Below are 17,339 nucleotides of genomic sequence, written 5' to 3' on the forward strand. Positions count from 1 at the left end.
TACTCAGGAACACCCAGTCCTGAATAGCTCTACAACAAAACTAAAGGGGCCAGTCCTTATAACTCTACTATCTATGGACTGAATATCGAAACCTCATCATATCACGTACATAGTAGAATTGAGGTGTATTTATCCCTTCTATGTACGTGATATGATGAGAGTCCTGATGAGTACCTTGCCACTGTCACTCAGGCACTGACTCATGGTAAAAGGCAGTTTCATATTTTTCACTTTGTCACTATTGGAAGAGATCCACAATGAGGCCGAGAATGCATGCATTAATTTACTTTTTTAAAGTTATACTATGCCAATTATTTTTTTTTATAAACATATTTGCAGTTTTATGTGAAGGGTTGAAGGCTCCCAGAACTGGATCTAGCGCTTCTTCTTGGTTGATGTTCTTCATTCATAGGTCACCGATGATGTCACATGACACATCACGACATGACACGCCGAAAGAGAGCGCGGGCTGTGGATGGTAAGAGAGAAACATTAGAGATCATGTACATCACATCAACATAAGCCAGTGGGAGTGAGAGGCTGGGTGATAATAGACGTCAGACATCATGTACATGATACGTCACATTAACATAAGCCAATGGGAGTGAGAGGCTGGGTGATAATAGACGTCATACATCATGTACATGATACGTCACATTAACATAAGCCAATGGGAGTGAGAGGCTGGGTGATGATAGACATCATACATCATGTACACAATACGTCACATCAACATAAGCCAATGGGAGTGAGCGTGTGGGGTATGAAAGACATCATACATCATTTACATGATACATCAACATAAACTAATGGGAGTGCCAGGGTGGGTGATGATAGACATCATATGTACGAGGCTGGCCTGGTGTGTTGTGGGTACCTGAGGTACTTACACCTTATATCAGGTCCAGGTATCCCTTCTGTGAGAAAGTAGCCTCTTTCTAGCCTTGTTACCCCCACTTTTGGCCTGTTTGTGAATATATGTCAGGGTGTTTTCACTGTATCACTGGGATCCTGCTAGCCAGGGCCCAGTGCTCATAGTGAAAACCCTATGGTTTCAGTATGTTTGTTACGTGTCACTGGGACCCTGCTAGCCAGGACCCCAGTGCTCATAAGTTTGTGGCCTATATGTATGTGTTCCCTGTGTGGTGCCTAACTGTCTCACTGAGGGTCTGCTAACCAGAACCTCAGTGGTTATGCTCTCTCATTTCTTTCAAATTGTCACTAACAGGCTAGTGACCAATTTTACCAATTTACATTGGCTTACTGGAACACCCTTATAATTCCCTAGTATATGGTACTAAGGTACCCAGGGTATTGGGGTTCCAGGAGATCCCTATGGGCTGCAGCATTTCTTTTGACACCCATAGGGAGCTCTGACAATTCTTACACAGGCCTGCCACTGCAGCCTGAGTGAAATAACGTCCACGTTATTTCACAGCCATTTTACACTGCACTTAAGTAACTTATAAGTCACCTATATGTCTAACCTTTACCTGGTAAAGGTTAGGTGCAAAGTTACTTAGTGTGTGGGCACCCTGGCACTAGCCAAGGTGCCCCCACATTGTTCAGGGCCAATTCCCCGGACTTTGTGAGTGCGGGGACACCATTACACGCGTGAACTACATATAGGTCACTACCTATATGTAGCTTCACAATGGTAACTCCGAATATGGCCATGTAACATGTCTATGATCATGGAATTGCCCCCTCTATGCCATCCTGGCATTGTTGGCACAATTCCATGATCCCAGTGGTCTGTAGCACAGACCCTGGTACTGCCAAACTGCCTTTCCTGGGGTTTCACTGCAGCTGCTGCTGCTGCCAACCCCTCAGACAGGTTTCTGCCCTCCTGGGGTCAAGCCAGGCTTGTCCCAGGATGGCAGAACAAAGGACTTCCTCTGAGAGAGGGTGTTACACCCTCTCCCTTTGGAAAATGGTGTGAAGGCAGGGGAGGAGTAGCCTCCCCCAGCCTCTGGAAATGCTTTCTTGGGCACAGATGTGCCCAATTCTGCATAAGCCAGTCTACACCGGTTCAGGGGACCCCTTAGCCCTGCTCTGGCGCGAAACTGGACAAAGGAAAGGGGAGTGACCACTCCCCTGACCTGCACCTCCCCTGGGAGGTGTCCAGAGCTCCTCCAGTGTGCTCCAGACCTCTGCCATCTTGGAAACAGAGGTGCTGCTGGCACACTGGACTGCTCTGAGTGGCCAGTGCCACCAGGTGACGTCAGAGACTCCTTGTGATAGGCTCCTTCAGGTGTTGCTAGCCTATCCTCTCTCCTAAGTAGCCAAACCCTCTTTTCTGGCTATTTAGGGTCTCTGTCTCTAGGGAAACTTTAGATAACGAATGCAAGAGCTCATCCGAGTTCCTCTGCATCTCTCTCTTCACCTTCTGCCAAGGAATCGACTGCTGACCGCGCTGGAAGCCTGCAAACCTGCAACATAGTAGCCAAGGTGCCCCCACATTGTTCAGGGCCAATTCCCCGGACTTTGTGAGTGCGGGGACACCATTACACGCGTGCACTACATATAGGTCACTACCTATATGTAGCTTCACAATGGTAACTCCGAATATGGCCATGTAACATGTCTATGATCATGGAATTGCCCCCTCTATACCATCCCTGCATAGTTGGCACAATCCCATGATCCCAGTGGTCTGTAGCAAAGACCCTGGTACTGCCAAACTGCCCTTCCTGGGGTTTCACTGCAGCTGCTGCTGCTGCCAACCCCTCAGACAGGCATCTGCCCTCCTGGGGTCCAGCCAGGCCTGGCCCAGGATGGCAGAACAAAGAACTTCCTCTGAGAGAGGGTGTGACACCCTCTCCCTTTGGAAAATGGTGTGAAGGCAGAGGAGGAGTAGCCTCCCCCAGCCTCTGGAAATGCTTTCTTGGGCACAGATGTACCCAATTCTGCATAAGCCAGTCTACACCGGTTCAGGGGACCCCTTAGCCCTGCTCTGGCGCGAAACTGGACAAAGAAAAGGGGAGTGACCACTCCCCTGACCTGTACCTCCCCTGAGAGGTGCCCAGAGCTCCTCCAGTGTGCTCCAGACCTCTGCCATCTTGGAAACAGAGGTGCTGCAGGCACACTGGACTGCTCTGAGTGGCCAGTGCCACCAGGTGACGTCAGAGACCCCTTGTGATAGGCTCCTTCAGGTGTTGCTAGCCTATCCTCTCTCCTAAGTAGCCAAACCCTCTTTTCTGGCTATTTAGGGTCTCTGTCTCTGGGGAAACTTTAGATAACGAATGCAAGAGCTCATCCGAGTTCCTCTGCATCTCTCTCTTCACCTTCTGCCAAGGAATCGACTGCTGACCGCGCTGGAAGCCTGCAAACCTGCAACATAGTAGCAAAGACGACTACTGCAACTCTGTAACGCTGATCCTGCCGCCTTCTCGACTGTTTTCCTGCTTGTGCATGCTGTGGGGGTAGTCTGCCTCCTCTCTGCACCAGAAGCTACGAAGAAATCTCCTGTGGGTCGACGGAATCTTCCCCCTGCAACCGCAGGCACCAAAAAGCTGCATTACCGGTCCCTTGGGTCTCCTCTCAGCACGACGAGCGAGGTCCCTCGAATCCAGCGACTCTGTCCAAATGACCCCCACAGTCCAGTGACTCTTCAGTCCAAGTTTGGTGGAGGTAAGTCCTTGCCTCACCTCGCTGGGCTGCATTGCTGGGAACCGCGACTTTTGCAGCTACTCTGGCCCCTGTGCACTTCCGGCGGAAATCCTTTGTGCACAGCCAAGCCTGGGTCCACGGCACTCTAACCTGCATTGCACGACTTTCTAAGTTGGTCTCCGGCGACGTGGGACTCCTTTGTGCGACTTCGGGTGAGCACCGTTTCACGCATCCTCGTAGTGCCTGTTTCTGGCACTTCTCCGGGTGCTACCTGCGTCAGAGAGGGCTCCTTGTCTTGCTCGACGTCCCCTCTCTCTGCTGGTCCAATTTGCGACCTCCTGGTCCCTCCTGGGCCTCAGCAGCGTCCAAAAACGCTAACTGCACGATTTGCAGCTAGCAAGGCTTGTTGGCGTTCTTTCGGCGGGAAAACACTTCTGCACGACTCTCCACGGCGAGTGGGATCCGTCCACCAAAGGGGAAGTCTCTAGCCCTTTTCGTTCCTGCAGAAACCTCAGCTTCTTCTGTCCAGTAGAAGCTTCTTTGCACCCGCAGCTGGCATCTCCTGGGCATCTGCCCATCTCCGACTTGCTTGTGACTTTTGGACATGGTCCCCTTGTTCCACAGGTACCCTAGATTCGAAATCCACAGTTGTTGCATTGCTGGTGTGTGTCTTTCCTGCATTATTCCTCTAACACGACTTCTTTGTCCTTAGGGGAACTTTAGTGCACTTTGCACTCACTTTTCAGGGTCTTGGGGAGGGTTATTTTTCTAACTCTCACTATTTTCTAATAGTCCCAGCGACCCTCTACAAGGTCACATAGGTTTGGGGTCCATTCGTGGTTCGCATTCCACTTTTGGAGTATATGGTTTGTGTTGCCCCTATCCCTATGTTTCCCCATTGCATCCTATTGTAACTATACATTGTTTGCACTGTTTTCTAAGACTATACTGCATATTTTTGCTATTGTGTATATATATCTTGTGTATATTTCCTATCCTCTCACTGAGGGTACACTCTGAGATACTTTGGCATATTGTCATAAAAATAAAGTACCTTTATTTTTAGTATAACTGTGTATTGTGTTTTCTTATGATATTGTGCATATGACACGAAGTGGTTCTGTAGTAGCTTCACACGTCTCCTAGTTCAGCCTAAGCTGCTCTGCTAAGCTACCATTATCTATCAGTCTAAGCTGCTAGACACCCTATACACTAATAAGGGATAACTGGGCCTGGTGCAAGGTGCAAGTACCCCTTGGTACTCACTACAAGCCAGTCCAGCCTCCTACAGGCTCCTTCAGGTGTTGCTAGCCTATCCTCTCTCCTAGGTAGCCAAACCCTCTTTTCTGGCTATTTAGGGTCTCTGTCTCTGGGGAAACTTTAGATAACGAATGCAAGAGCTCATCCGAGTTCCTCTGCATCTCTCTCTTCACCTTCTGCCAAGGAATCGACTGCTGACCGCGCTGGAAGCCTGCAAACCTGCAACATAGTAGCAAAGACGACTACTTCAACTCTGTAATGCTGATCCTGCCGCCTTCTCGACTGTTTTCCTGGTGGTGCATGCTGTGGGGGTAGTCTGCCTCCTCTCTGCACTAGAAGCTCCGAAGAAATCTCCCGTAGGTCGACGGAATCTTCCCCCTGCAACCGCAGGCACCAAAAAGCTGCATTACCGGTCCCTTGGGTCTCCTCTCAGAACGACGAGCGAGGTCCCTCGAATCCAGCAACTCTGTCCAAGTGGCCCCCACAGTCCAGTGACTCTTCAGTCCAAGTTTGGTGGAGGTAAGTCCTTGCCTCACCTCGCTAGACTGCATTGCTGGGAACCGCGACTTTTGCAGCCACTCCGGCCTCCGTGCACTTCCGGTGGAAATCCTTTGTGCACAGTTCAGCCTGGGTCCACGGCACTCTAACCTGCATTGCACGACCTCCTAAGTTGTTCTCCGGCGATGTGGGACTTCTTTGTGCGACTTCGGGTGAGCACCGTTTCACGCATCCTCGTAGTGCCTATTTCTGGCACTTCTCCGGGTGCTACCTGCTGCTGAGAGGGCTCCTTGTCTTGCTCGACGTCCCCTCTACCTCCTGGTCCAATTTGCGACCTCCTGGTCCCTCCTGGGCCACAGCAGCATCCAAAAACGCTAACACGCACGATTTGCAGCTAGCAAGGCTTGTTGGCGTCCTTTCGGTGGGAAAACACTTCTGCACGACTCTACAAGGCGAGAGGGATCCGTCCTCCAAAGGGGAAGTCTCTAGCCCTTTGCGTTCCTGCAGAAACCGCAGCTTCTCCTGTCCAGTAGAAGCTTCTTTGCACCCGCAGCTGGCATTTCCTGGGCATCTGCCCATCTCCGACTTGCTTGTGACTTTTGGACATGGTCCCCTTGTTCCACAGGTACCCCAGATTGGAAATCCAGCGTTGCTGCATTGTTGGTTTGTGTCTTTCCTGCATTATTCCTCTAACACGACTTCTTTGTCCTTAGGGGAACTTTAGTGCACTTTGCACTCACTTTTCAGGGTCTTGGGGAGGGTTATTTTTCTAACTCTCACTATTTTCTAATAGTCCCAGCGACCCTCTACAAGGTCACATAGGTTTGGGGTCCATTTGTGGTTCGCATTCCACTTTTGGAGTATATGGTTTGTGTTGCCCCTATCCCTATGTGTCCCCATTGCATCCTATTGTAACTATACATTGTTTGCACTGTTTTCTAAGACTATACTGCATATTTTTGTTATTGTGTATATATATCTTGTGTATATTTCCTATCCTCTTACTGAGGGTACACTCTGAGATACTTTGGCATATTGTCATAAAAATAAAGTACCTTTATTTTTAGTATAACTGTGTATTGTGTTTTCTTATGATATTGTGCACATGACACTAAGTGGTTCTGTAGTAGCTTCACACGTCTCCTAGTTCAGCCTAAGCTGCTCTGCTAAGCTACCATTATCTATCAGCCTAAGCTGCTAGACACCCTATACACTAATAAGGGATAACTGGGCCTGGTGCAAGGTGCAAGTACCCCTTGGTACTCACTACAAGTCAGTCCACCCTCCTACAGGCTCCTTCAGGTGTTGCTAGCCTATCCTCTCTCCTAGGTAGCCAAACCCTCTTTTCTGGCTATTTAGGGTCTCTGTCTCTGGGGAAACCTTAGATAATGAATGCAAGAGCTCATCCGAGTTCCTCTGCATCTCTCTCTTCACCTTCTGCCAAGGAATTGACTGCTGACCGAGCTGGAAGCCTGCAAACCTGCAACATAGTAGCAAAGACGACTACTGCAACTCTGTAATGCTGATCCTGCCGCCTTCTCGACTGTTTTCCTGGTGGTGCATGCTGTGGGGGTAGTCTGCCTCCTCTCTGCACTAGAAGCTCCGAAGAAATCTCCCGTAGGTCGACGGAATCTTCCCCCTGCAACCGCAGGCACCAAAAAGCTGCATTACCGGTCCCTTGGGTCTCCTCTCAGCACGACGAGCGAGGTCCCTCGAATCCAGCAACTCTGTCCAAGTGGCCCCCACAGTCCAGTGACTCTTCAGTCCAAGTTTGGTGGAGGTAAGTCCTTGCCTCACCTCGCTAGACTGCATTGCTGGGAACCGCGACTTTTGCAGCTACTCCGGCCCCTGTGCACTTCCGGCGGAAATCCTTTGTGCACAGCCAAGCCTGGGTCCACGGCACTCTAACCTGCATTGCACGACCTCCTAAGTTGTTCTCCGGCGACGTGGGACTTCTTTGTGCGACTTCGGGTGAGCACCGTTTCACGCATCCTCGTAGTGCCTGTTTCTGGCCCTTCTCCGGGTGCTACCTGCTGCTGAGAGGGCTCCTTGTCTTGCTCGACATCCCCTCTACCTCCTGGTCCAATTTGCGACCTCCTGGTCCCTCCAGGGCCACAGCAGCATCCAAAAACGCTAACCGCACGATTTGCAGCTAGCAAGGCTTGTTGGCGTCCTTTCGGCGGGAAAACACTTCTGCACGACTCTACAAGGCGAGAGGGATCCGTCCTCCAAAGGGGAAGTCTCTAGCCCTTTGCGTTCCTGCAGAAACCGCAGCTTCTCCTGTCCAGTAGAAGCTTCTTTGCACCCGCAGCTGGCATTTCCTGGGCATCTGCCCATCTCCGACTTGCTTGTGACTTTTGGACTTGGTCCCCTTGTTCCACAGGTACCCCAGATTGGAAATCCAGCGTTGCTGCATTGTTGGTTTGTGTCTTTCCTGCATTATTCCTCTAACACGACTTCTTTGTCCTTAGGGGAACTTTAGTGCACTTTGCACTCACTTTTCAGGGTCTTGGGGAGGGTTATTTTTCTAACTCTCACTATTTTCTAATAGTCCCAGCGACCCTCTACAAGGTCACATAGGTTTGGGGACCATTCGTGGTTCGCATTCCACTTTTGGAGTATATGGTTTGTGTTGCCCCTATCCCTATGTGTCCCCATTGCATCCTATTGTAACTATACATTGTTTGCACTGTTTTCTAAGACTATACTGCATATTTTTGCTATTGTGTATATATATCTTGTGTATATTTCCTATCCTCTCACTGAGGGTACACTCTGAGATACTTTGGCATATTGTCATAAAAATAAAGTACCTTTATTTTTAGTATAACTGTGTATTGTGTTTTCTTATGATATTGTGCATATGACACTAAGTGGTTCTGTAGTAGCTTCACACGTCTCCTAGTTCAGCCTAAGCTGCTCTGCTAAGCTACCATTATCTATCAGCCTAAGCTGCTAGACACCCTATACACTAATAAGGGATAACTGGGCCTGGTGCAAGGTGCAAGTACCCCTTGGTACTCACTACAAGCCAGTCCAGCCTCCTACAGTTTGTTATGTGTCACTGGGACCCTGCTAGTCAGGACCCCAGTGCTCATAAGTTTGTGACCTAAAGGTATGTGTTCCCTGTGTGATGCCTAACTGTCTCACTGAGGCTCTGCTAACCAGAACCTCAGTGGTTATGCTCTCTCTTTACAAATTCTCACTAACAGGCTAGTGACCAATTTTACCAATTTACATTGGCTTACTGGAACACCCTTAAAATTCCCTAGTATATGGTACTGAGGTACCCAGGGTATTGGGGTTCCAGGAGATCCCTATGGGCTGCAGCATTTCTTTTGCCACCCATAGGGAGCTCTGACAATTCTTACACAGGCCTGCCACTGCAGCCTGAGTGAAATAACGTCCACGTTATTTTACAGCCATTTTACACTGCACTTAAGTAACTTATAAGTCACCTATATGTCTAACCTTTACCTGGTAAAGGTTGGGTGCTAAGTTACTTAGTGTGAGGGCACCCTGGCACTAGCCAAGGTGCCTCCACATTGTTCAGGGCCAATTCCCCGGACTTTGTGAGTGCGGGGACACCATTACACGCGTGCACTACATATAGGTCACTACCTATATGTAGCTTCACAATGGTAACTCCGAATATGGCCATGTAATATGTCTATGATCATGGAATTGCCCCCTCTATACCATCCTGGCATAGTTGGCACAATCCCATGATCCCAGTGGTCTGTAGCACAGACACTGGTACTGCCAAACTGCCTTTCCCGGGGTTTCACTGCAGCTGCTGCCAACCCCTCAGACAGGCATCTGCCCTCCTGGGGTCCAGCCAGGCCTGGCCCAGGATGGCAGAACTAAGGACTTCCTCTGAGAGAGGGTGTTACACCCTCTCCCTTTGGAAAATGGTGTGAAGGCAGGGGAGGAGTAGCCTCCCCCAGCCTCTGGAAATGCTTTCTTGGGCACAGATGTGCCCAATTCTGCATAAGCCAGTCTACACCGGTTCAGGGGACCCCTTAGCCCTGCTCTGGCGCGAAACTGGACAAAGGAAAGGGGAGTGACCACTCCCCTGACCTGCACCTCCCCTGGGAGGTGTCCAGAGCTCCTCCAGTGTGCTCCAGACCTCTGCCATCTTGGAAACAGAGGTGCTGCTGGCACACTGGACTGCTCTGAGTGGCCAGTGCCACCAGGTGACGTCAGAGACTCCTTCTGATAGGCTCCTTCAGGTGTTAGTAGCCTATCCTCTCTCCTAAGTAGCCAAACCCTCTTTTCTGGCTATTTAGGGTCTCTGTCTCTTGGGATTCCTTAGATAACGAATGCAAGAGCTCATCCGAGTTCCTCTGCATCTCTCTCTTCACCTTCTGCCAAGAAATCGACTGCTGACCGCGCTGGAAGCCTGCAAAACTGCAACATAGTAGCTAAGACGACTACTGCAACTCTGTAACGCTGATCCTGCCGCCTTCTCGACTGTTTTCCTGGTGGTGCATGCTGTGGGGTAGTCTGCCTCCTCTCTGCACTAGAAGCTCCGAAGAAATCTCCCGTGGGTCGACGGAATCTTCCCCCTGCAACCGCAGGCACCAAAAAGCTGCATTACCGGTCCCTTGGGTCTCCTCTCAGCACGACGAGCGAGGTCCCTTGAATCCAGCAACTCTGTCCAAGTGACTCCCACAGTCCAGTGACTCTTCAGTCCAAGTTTGGTGGAGGTAAGTCCTTGCCTCACCTCGCTAGACTGCATTGCTGGGAACCGCAACTTTTGCAGCTACTCCAGCCCCTGTGCACTTCCGGCGGAAATCCTTTGTGCACAGCCAAGCCTGGGTCCACAGCACTCTAACCTGCATTGCACGACTTTCTAAGTTGGTCTCCGGCGACGTGGGACTCCTTTGTGTAACTTCGGGTGAGCACCGTTTCACGCATCCTCGTAGTGCCTGTTTCTGGCACTTCTCCGGGTGCTACCTGCTGCTAAGAGGGCTCCTTGTCTTGCTCGACGTCCCCTCTACCTCCTGGTCCAATTTGCGACCTCCTGGGCCACAGCAGCATCCAAAAACGCTTACCGCACGATTTGCAGCTAGCAAGGCTTGTTGGCGTTCTTTCGGCGGGAAAACACTTCTGCACAACTCTACAAGGCGAGAGGGATCCGTCCTTCAAAGGGGAAGTATCTAGCCCTTTGCGTTCCTGCAGTAACCGCAGCTTCTTCTGTCCAGTAGAAGCTTCTTTGCACCCGCAGCTGGCATTTCCTGGGCATCTGCCCATCTCCGACTTGCTTGTGACTTTTGGACTTGGTCCCATTGTTCCACAGGTACCCCAGATTGGAAATCCAGCGTTGTTGCATTGTTGGTTTGTGTCTTTCCTGCCTTATTCCCCTATCACAACTTCTTTGTCCTTTGGGGAACTTTAGTGCATTTTGCACTCACTTTTCAGGGTCTTGGGGTGGGCTATTTTTCTAACCCTCACTATTTTCTAATAGTCCCAGCGACCCTCTACAAGGTCACATAGGTTTGGGGTCCATTCGTGGTTCGCATTCCACTTTTGGAGTATATGGTTTGTGTTGCCCCTATCCCTATGTGTCCCCATTGCATCCTATTGTAACTATACATTGTTTGCACTGTTTTCTAAGACTATACTGCATATTTTTGCTATTGGGTATATATATCTTGTGTATATTTCCTATCCTCTCACTGAGGGTACACTCTGAGATACTTTGGCATATTGTCATAAAAATAAAGTACCTTTATTTTTAGTATAACTGTGTATTGTGTTTTCTTATGATATTGTGCATATGACACTAAGTGGTACTGTAGTAGCTTCACACGTCTCCTAGTTCAGCCTAAGCTGCTCTGCTAAGCTACCATTATCTATCAGCCTAAGCTGCTAGACACCCTATACACTAATAAGGGATAACTGGGCCTGGTGCAAGGTGCAAGTACCCCTAGGTACTCACTACAAGCCAGTCCAGCCTCCTACACCTGCTAACCAGGCCCCAGCACCAGTGTTCTTTCCCTAACCTGTACTTTTGTTTTCACAATTGGCACACCCTGGCATCCAGGCAAGTCCACAACTGGTACCCCTGGAACCAAGGGCCCTGATGCCAGGGAAGGTCTCTAAGGGCTGCAGCATATCTTATGCCACCCTTGGGACCCCTCACTCAGCACAGACACACTGCTTGCCAGCTTGTGTGTGCTGGTGAGAACAAAACGAGTAAGTCGACATGGCACTCCCCTCAGGGTGCCATGCCAACCTCACACTGCCTATGCAGTATAGATAAGTCACCCCTCTAGCAGGCCTTACAGCCCTAAGGCAGGGTGCACTATACCATAGGTGAGGGCACCAGTGCATGAGCACTGTGCCCCTAGTGTCTAAGCCAAACCTTAGACATTGTAAGTGCAGGGTAGCCATAAGAGTATATGGTCTGGGAGTCTGTCAAACACGAACTCCACAGCACCATAATGGCTACACTGAAAACTGGGAGGTTTGGTATCAAACTTCTCAGCACAATAAATGCACACTGATGCCAGTGTACATTTTATTGTAAAATACACCCCAGAGGGCACCTTAGAGGTGCCCCCTGAAACCTTAACCAACTATCCGTGTAGGCTGACTGGTTTTAGCAGCCTGCCACACTCGAGACATGTTGCTGGCCACATGGGGAGAGTGCCTTTGTCACTCTGTGGCTAGTAACAAAGCCTGCACTGGGTGGAGATGCTTATCACCTCCCCCTTGCAGGAGCTATAACACCTGGCGGTGAGCCTCAAAGGCTCACCCCCTTTGTTACAGCACCACAGGGCATTCAGCGAGTGGAGTTTACCCCCCCCCCCCTTCGGCCACAGCCCCACTTTTGGCGGCAAGGCCGGAGGAGATAATGAGAAAAACAAGGAGGAGTCATTGACCAGTCAGGACAGCCCCTAAGCAACCTGAGCTAAAGTGACTCTGACTTTTAGGAATCCTCCATCTTGCAGATGGAGGATCCCCCCAATAGGGATAGGAATGTGACCCCCTCCCCTTGGGAGGAGGCACAAAGAGGGTGTAGCCACCCTCAGGGCTAGTAGCCATTGGCTACTGCCCTCCCTGACCTAAACACACCCCTAAATTCTGTATTTAGGGGCTCCCCTGAACCTAGGAACTCAGATTCCTGCAACCTAAGAAGAAGAGGACTGCTGAGCTGAAAAACCCTGCAGAGAAGACGGAGACACCAACTGCTTTGGCCCCAGCTCTACCGGCCTGTCTCCCCCCCTTCTGAAGAAACTGCTCCAGCAACGCTTTCCCCAGGACCAGCGACCTCTGAATCCTCAGAGGACTGCCCTGCTCTAGAAGGACCAAGAAACTCCCGAAAACAGCGGCCCTGTTCACTGAAGACTGCAACTTTGTTTCCAAAGGAGCAACTTTAAAACGACGGCGTTTCCCGCCAGAAGCGTGAGACTTGCTACTCTGCACCCGACGCCCTCGGCTCAACTTGTGGAGAACCAACACTTCAGGGAGGACTCCCCGGCGACTCTGAGACTGTGAGTAACCAGAGTTGCCCCCCCTGAGCCCCTACAGCGACGCCTGCAGAGGGAATCCCGAGGCTCCCCCTGACCGCGACTGCCTGACTCCCAGATCCTGATGCCTGGAAAAGACCCTGCACCCGCAGCCCCCAGGACCTGAAGGATCGGAACTCCAGTGCAGGAGTGACCCCAAGGAGGCCCTCTCCCTTGCCCAGGTGGTGGCTACCCCGAGGAGCCCCCCCCCCTTGTCTGCCTGCATCGCTGAAGAGACCCCTTGGTCTCCCATTGGTTCCAATTGAAAACCTGACGTGTGTTTGCACACTGCACCCGGCCGCCCCCGTGCTGCTGAGGGTGTACTTTCTGTGCTAACTTGTGTCCCCCCCCGGTGCCCTACAAAACCCCCATGGTCTGCCCTCCGAAGACGCGGGTACTTACCTGCTGTCAGACTGGAACCGGGGCACCCCCTTCTCCATTGAAGCCTATGTGTTTTGGGCACCACTTTGAACTCTGCACCTGACCGGCCCTGAGCTGCTGGTGTGGTAACTTTGGGGTTGCTCTGAACCCCCAACGGTGGGCTACCTTGGACCCAAACTTGAACCCCGTAGGTGGTTTACTTACCTGCAAGAACTAACAATTACTTACCTCCCCTAGGAACTGTGAAAATTGCACTGTCTAGTTTTAAAATAGCTATATGTAGTTTATTTGAAAAGTATATATGCTATTGTGATTATTCAAAGTTCCTAAAGTACTTACCTGCAATACCTTTCATGCAAAGTATTACATGTAGAATTTGAACCTGTGGTTCTTAAAATAAACTAAGAAAATATATTTTTCTATACAAAAACCTATTGGCCTGGAATTGTCTCTGAGTGTGTGTTCCTCATTTATTGCCTGTGTGTATGTACAACAAATGCTTAACACTACTCCTTTGATAAGCCTACTGTTCGACCACACTACCACAAAATAGAGCATTAGTATTATCTCTTTTTGCCACTATCTTACCTCTAAGAGGAACCCTTGGACTCTGTGCATACTATTCCTTACTTTGAAATAGTGCATACAGAGCCAACTTCCTACAGATGCCATGTCGATGTTACCTTTTTCTCCCCACCAGCACGCAGAGGCTGCAATGGCAGTGTGCCTGTGTTTGGTAAGGGGTCCCTTGGGGTGGCACAGTAGATGCTACAGCCCTTAGGGACACTCCCTGGTCACAGAGCCCTTGGTGCATTTTACAAGGGACTTGGCTGTGTGCCAGGGGTGTGCCAATTGTGAAAACAATGGTACAGTTTTGGGAAAGAACACTGGTGCTTGGGCCTGATTATCAGGATCCCAGCACACTCACAGTCAAGTCAGCATCAATATCAGGCAAAAAGCGGATGGTAACCATGCCAAAGGGGGCACTTTCCTACACAACCCTCTCCCAAATGAAAGAGGATGAAACTAACCTTTCCCAAGAGAGTCTTCATTGTCTAAGTGGAAAAACCTGGAAAGGCCTTCTGCATTGGCAAGGGCGGTCCCAGGTCTATGGTCCACTGTAAAGTCCATTCCCTGTAGGGAGATGGACCACCTCAAAAGTTTAGGGTTCTCACCTTTCATTTGCATCAACCATCTCAGAGGTCTGTGGTCAGTTCGAACAATAAAGTGAATACCAAACAAGTATGGTCTCAACTTTTCTCAGGGACCAAACAACAGCAAAGTCCTCCCTCTCAATGGAACTCCAACACTGTTCCCTGGAGAGTAACCTCCTGCAAATGAAAGCAACAGGTTGGTCATGGCCATCATCATTTGTTTGGGACAGGACTGCTCCTATCCCATCTTCAGAGGCATCTGTCTGCACAATTAACTGCTTTGAGTATTCTCGAGCTTTGAGAACTGGTGCTGTGCACATTGCCTCCTTCAGGGTGTCAAAGGCCATTTGACAACAAAATAGTCCAGTTTAGTTTCTTGTGCATCTTTTTTTAAGTCAGTTCTGTGAGGGGGGTCACAATGGATCCATACCCCTTCACAAACCTCCTATAGTAACCAATCAAGTCAAGAAATGTCCTGAATTGAGTCTGGGTTTTTAGAGATTCCCAGTCCCAAATTGTCTGGATCTTGGGCTGTAAGGGTTGCCCTTGACCTCGACCTACAGGGTGGCAAAATACTCCCCTAGCCACGGGTGGGGGGCGGGAGGGGCTGGTCGGGGAGAGATGGGTGTCTCCCAAGGCGAGAGATACACTTTCTTTTTATTTTCAAAAAGAAAATCCTATTTTGGTAAAATGAAAAAGAAAACAGATTGGTGCAGGGCTGTGCCATATTGCAGAGCCCTGCAGCCAGAGGTGTAGCCTGGTCTATAAGTTCGGGGGGGAACGACTGTAAGAAAAGTACCATCTTGCCTGGCATGTTACCCCATTTTTACTTGTATGTAAGTTTGTTTTTACCTTTCTCACTGGGATCCTGCTAGCCAGGACCCCAGTGCTCATAGTTTGTGGCCTAAATGTGTGTACCTGTGTAGTGACTAACTGTGTCACTGAGGCTCTGCTAACTAGAACCTGTGCTTATTCTCTCTCTGCCTTTAAAACTGTCACTATAGGCTAGTGACCATTTTTACCAATTCTAATTGGCACACTGGAACACCCTTATAATTCCCTAGTATATGATACCTAGGTACCCAGGGTATTGGGGTTCCAGGAGATCCCAATTGGCTGCAGCATTTCTTTTGCCACCCATAGGGAGCTCAGACAAATCTTACACAGGACTGCCACTGCAGCCTGAGTGAAATAACGCACATGTTATTTCCCAGCCATTTTTCACTGCACTTAAGTAACTTTTAAGTCACCTATATGTCTAACTTTCACTTGCTGAAGGTTAGGTGCAAAGTTACTAAGTGTGAGGGCACCCTTGCACTAGCAAAGGTGCCCCCACATAGTTCAGGACAATTTCCCCGGACTTTGTGAGTGTGGGGACACCATTACACGTGTGTACTACATATAGGTCAATACCTATATGTAGCTTCACAATGGTAACTCTGCATATGGCCATGTAACATGTCTAAAATCAGGGGTCTGCCCACCTTCATCCTGCACTAGAAGCCACGAAGAAATGTCCTGTGGATTGACAGAATCTTCCCCCTGCTCCAGTAGGCACCAAACTTCAGCATCACCGGTACTCTGGGACCCCTCTCATCCTGACGAGTGTGGCTCCTGGAACACAGGTGGTGGACCCAAGTGACCCAGACTGTCCAGTGGTCCAACTGTCCAAATTTGGAGGAGGTAAGTCCTTGCCTCCCCTCTCCAGACAGTAATCCTGTGCACTGCGTGAACTGCAGCTGCTAGGGCTTCTGTGCACATTTCCAAGGAATCCTTCATGCACAGCCAAGCCCAGGTCCCCAGCACTCCGTCCTGCATTGCTCAACTCCCTGAGTTGACCTCTGGCTTCGTGAAACTCTCTTTTGTAGTGTTGAGACGACTGCTGAGTTCAGGCTTCTTGAACCCGTGTTCAAGGACTTCTGCGGGTGCTACCTTCTTGTGCGTGGGCTCTCTACGTTGCTGAGGGCCCCCTCTGTCTCCTCTCCAAAGTGGTGACATCCTGGTCCTTCCTGGGCCCAGGCAGCTCCCTTTTTCTTCAACTGCGACTCTTTCAGCTAACAAGGCTTGTTTGCGGTCTTTTGCCAAAGAAACAACTCTGCATCCTCCAGCACTCCGTGGAACATCTTTTTCATAATGGAGAAGTTCCTAGCACCTTTCGTTCTTGCAGAACCTTCAGCTTCTTCCATCTGGAGGCAGCCATTTTGCACCTTCTTCCACGATTTAGTGGGCTCCTGCACCCCGTGGACACTTTCACGACTCTTGGACTTTGTCCCCTTCCTTTACAGGTCCTCAGGTCCAGGAATCCGTCTTCAGTGTTTTGCAGTCTGTTGTGGTCTTTGCAAAATCCTCTATCATGAGTTTAGTGTGTTTCTGGGGAAATAGTAGTACTTTAATTCTACTTTCCAGGGTCTTGGGGTGGGGTATATTGGACACCCTTTGTGTTTTCTTACACTTCCAGCGACCCTCTACACAATACACTAGCCTAGGGGTCCATTTGTGGTTCGCATTCCACTTTCTTAGTCTATGGTTTGTGTTGCCCCTAGGCCTATAGCATCCTATTGTATTCTAGTGTTTGCACTACTTTCTGACTGTTTTACTTACCTCATTTTGGTTTGTGTATGGGGGGGACCGTAACACCTCAAACATCCCCTGAATTTAGGCCCCTGGCTGCAGCAAACTGTAAAGAGCAATGACAGGAACAGCAGTGATGGGCGTTCCTGCTAGTGCTTTAGAAATGACCGCCAGCAGTCATTTCTACATTTGGTGGGCAGCACCTCCTTCAGGGCTACAGAGTTATTTACTCTGTCTCCCTGGCCTCCCTGGCAAAGAAAGGAGCCATCCGCCATTATATAAATTAGACCCTCAGTCTGAGACCTTAATTCAAATATTGAGCTTGCCTAAAATCATACAGGGCCTG

The 17,339-nt window shown here is 49.8% G+C and overlaps 1 protein-coding gene across 1 annotated transcript in view; it reads right to left on the bottom strand.

Annotated features, from left to right (window-relative positions):
* Positions 1-277: 277 nt before the first annotated feature.
* The window catches only part of LOC138296321 (protein mab-21-like 3), a 41,579-nt gene continuing 24,517 nt past the window's right edge, over positions 278-17,339 (bottom strand). The window contains exon 5 of the mRNA XM_069235360.1: positions 278-469. The gene's annotated coding sequence lies outside the window, so the exon portion shown is untranslated. The remainder of the gene's footprint in view (positions 470-17,339) is intronic.

Source organism: Pleurodeles waltl, chromosome 1_2 (assembly GCF_031143425.1).
Source record: "Pleurodeles waltl isolate 20211129_DDA chromosome 1_2, aPleWal1.hap1.20221129, whole genome shotgun sequence".
NCBI classification, from domain to species: domain Eukaryota; kingdom Metazoa; phylum Chordata; class Amphibia; order Caudata; family Salamandridae; genus Pleurodeles; species Pleurodeles waltl.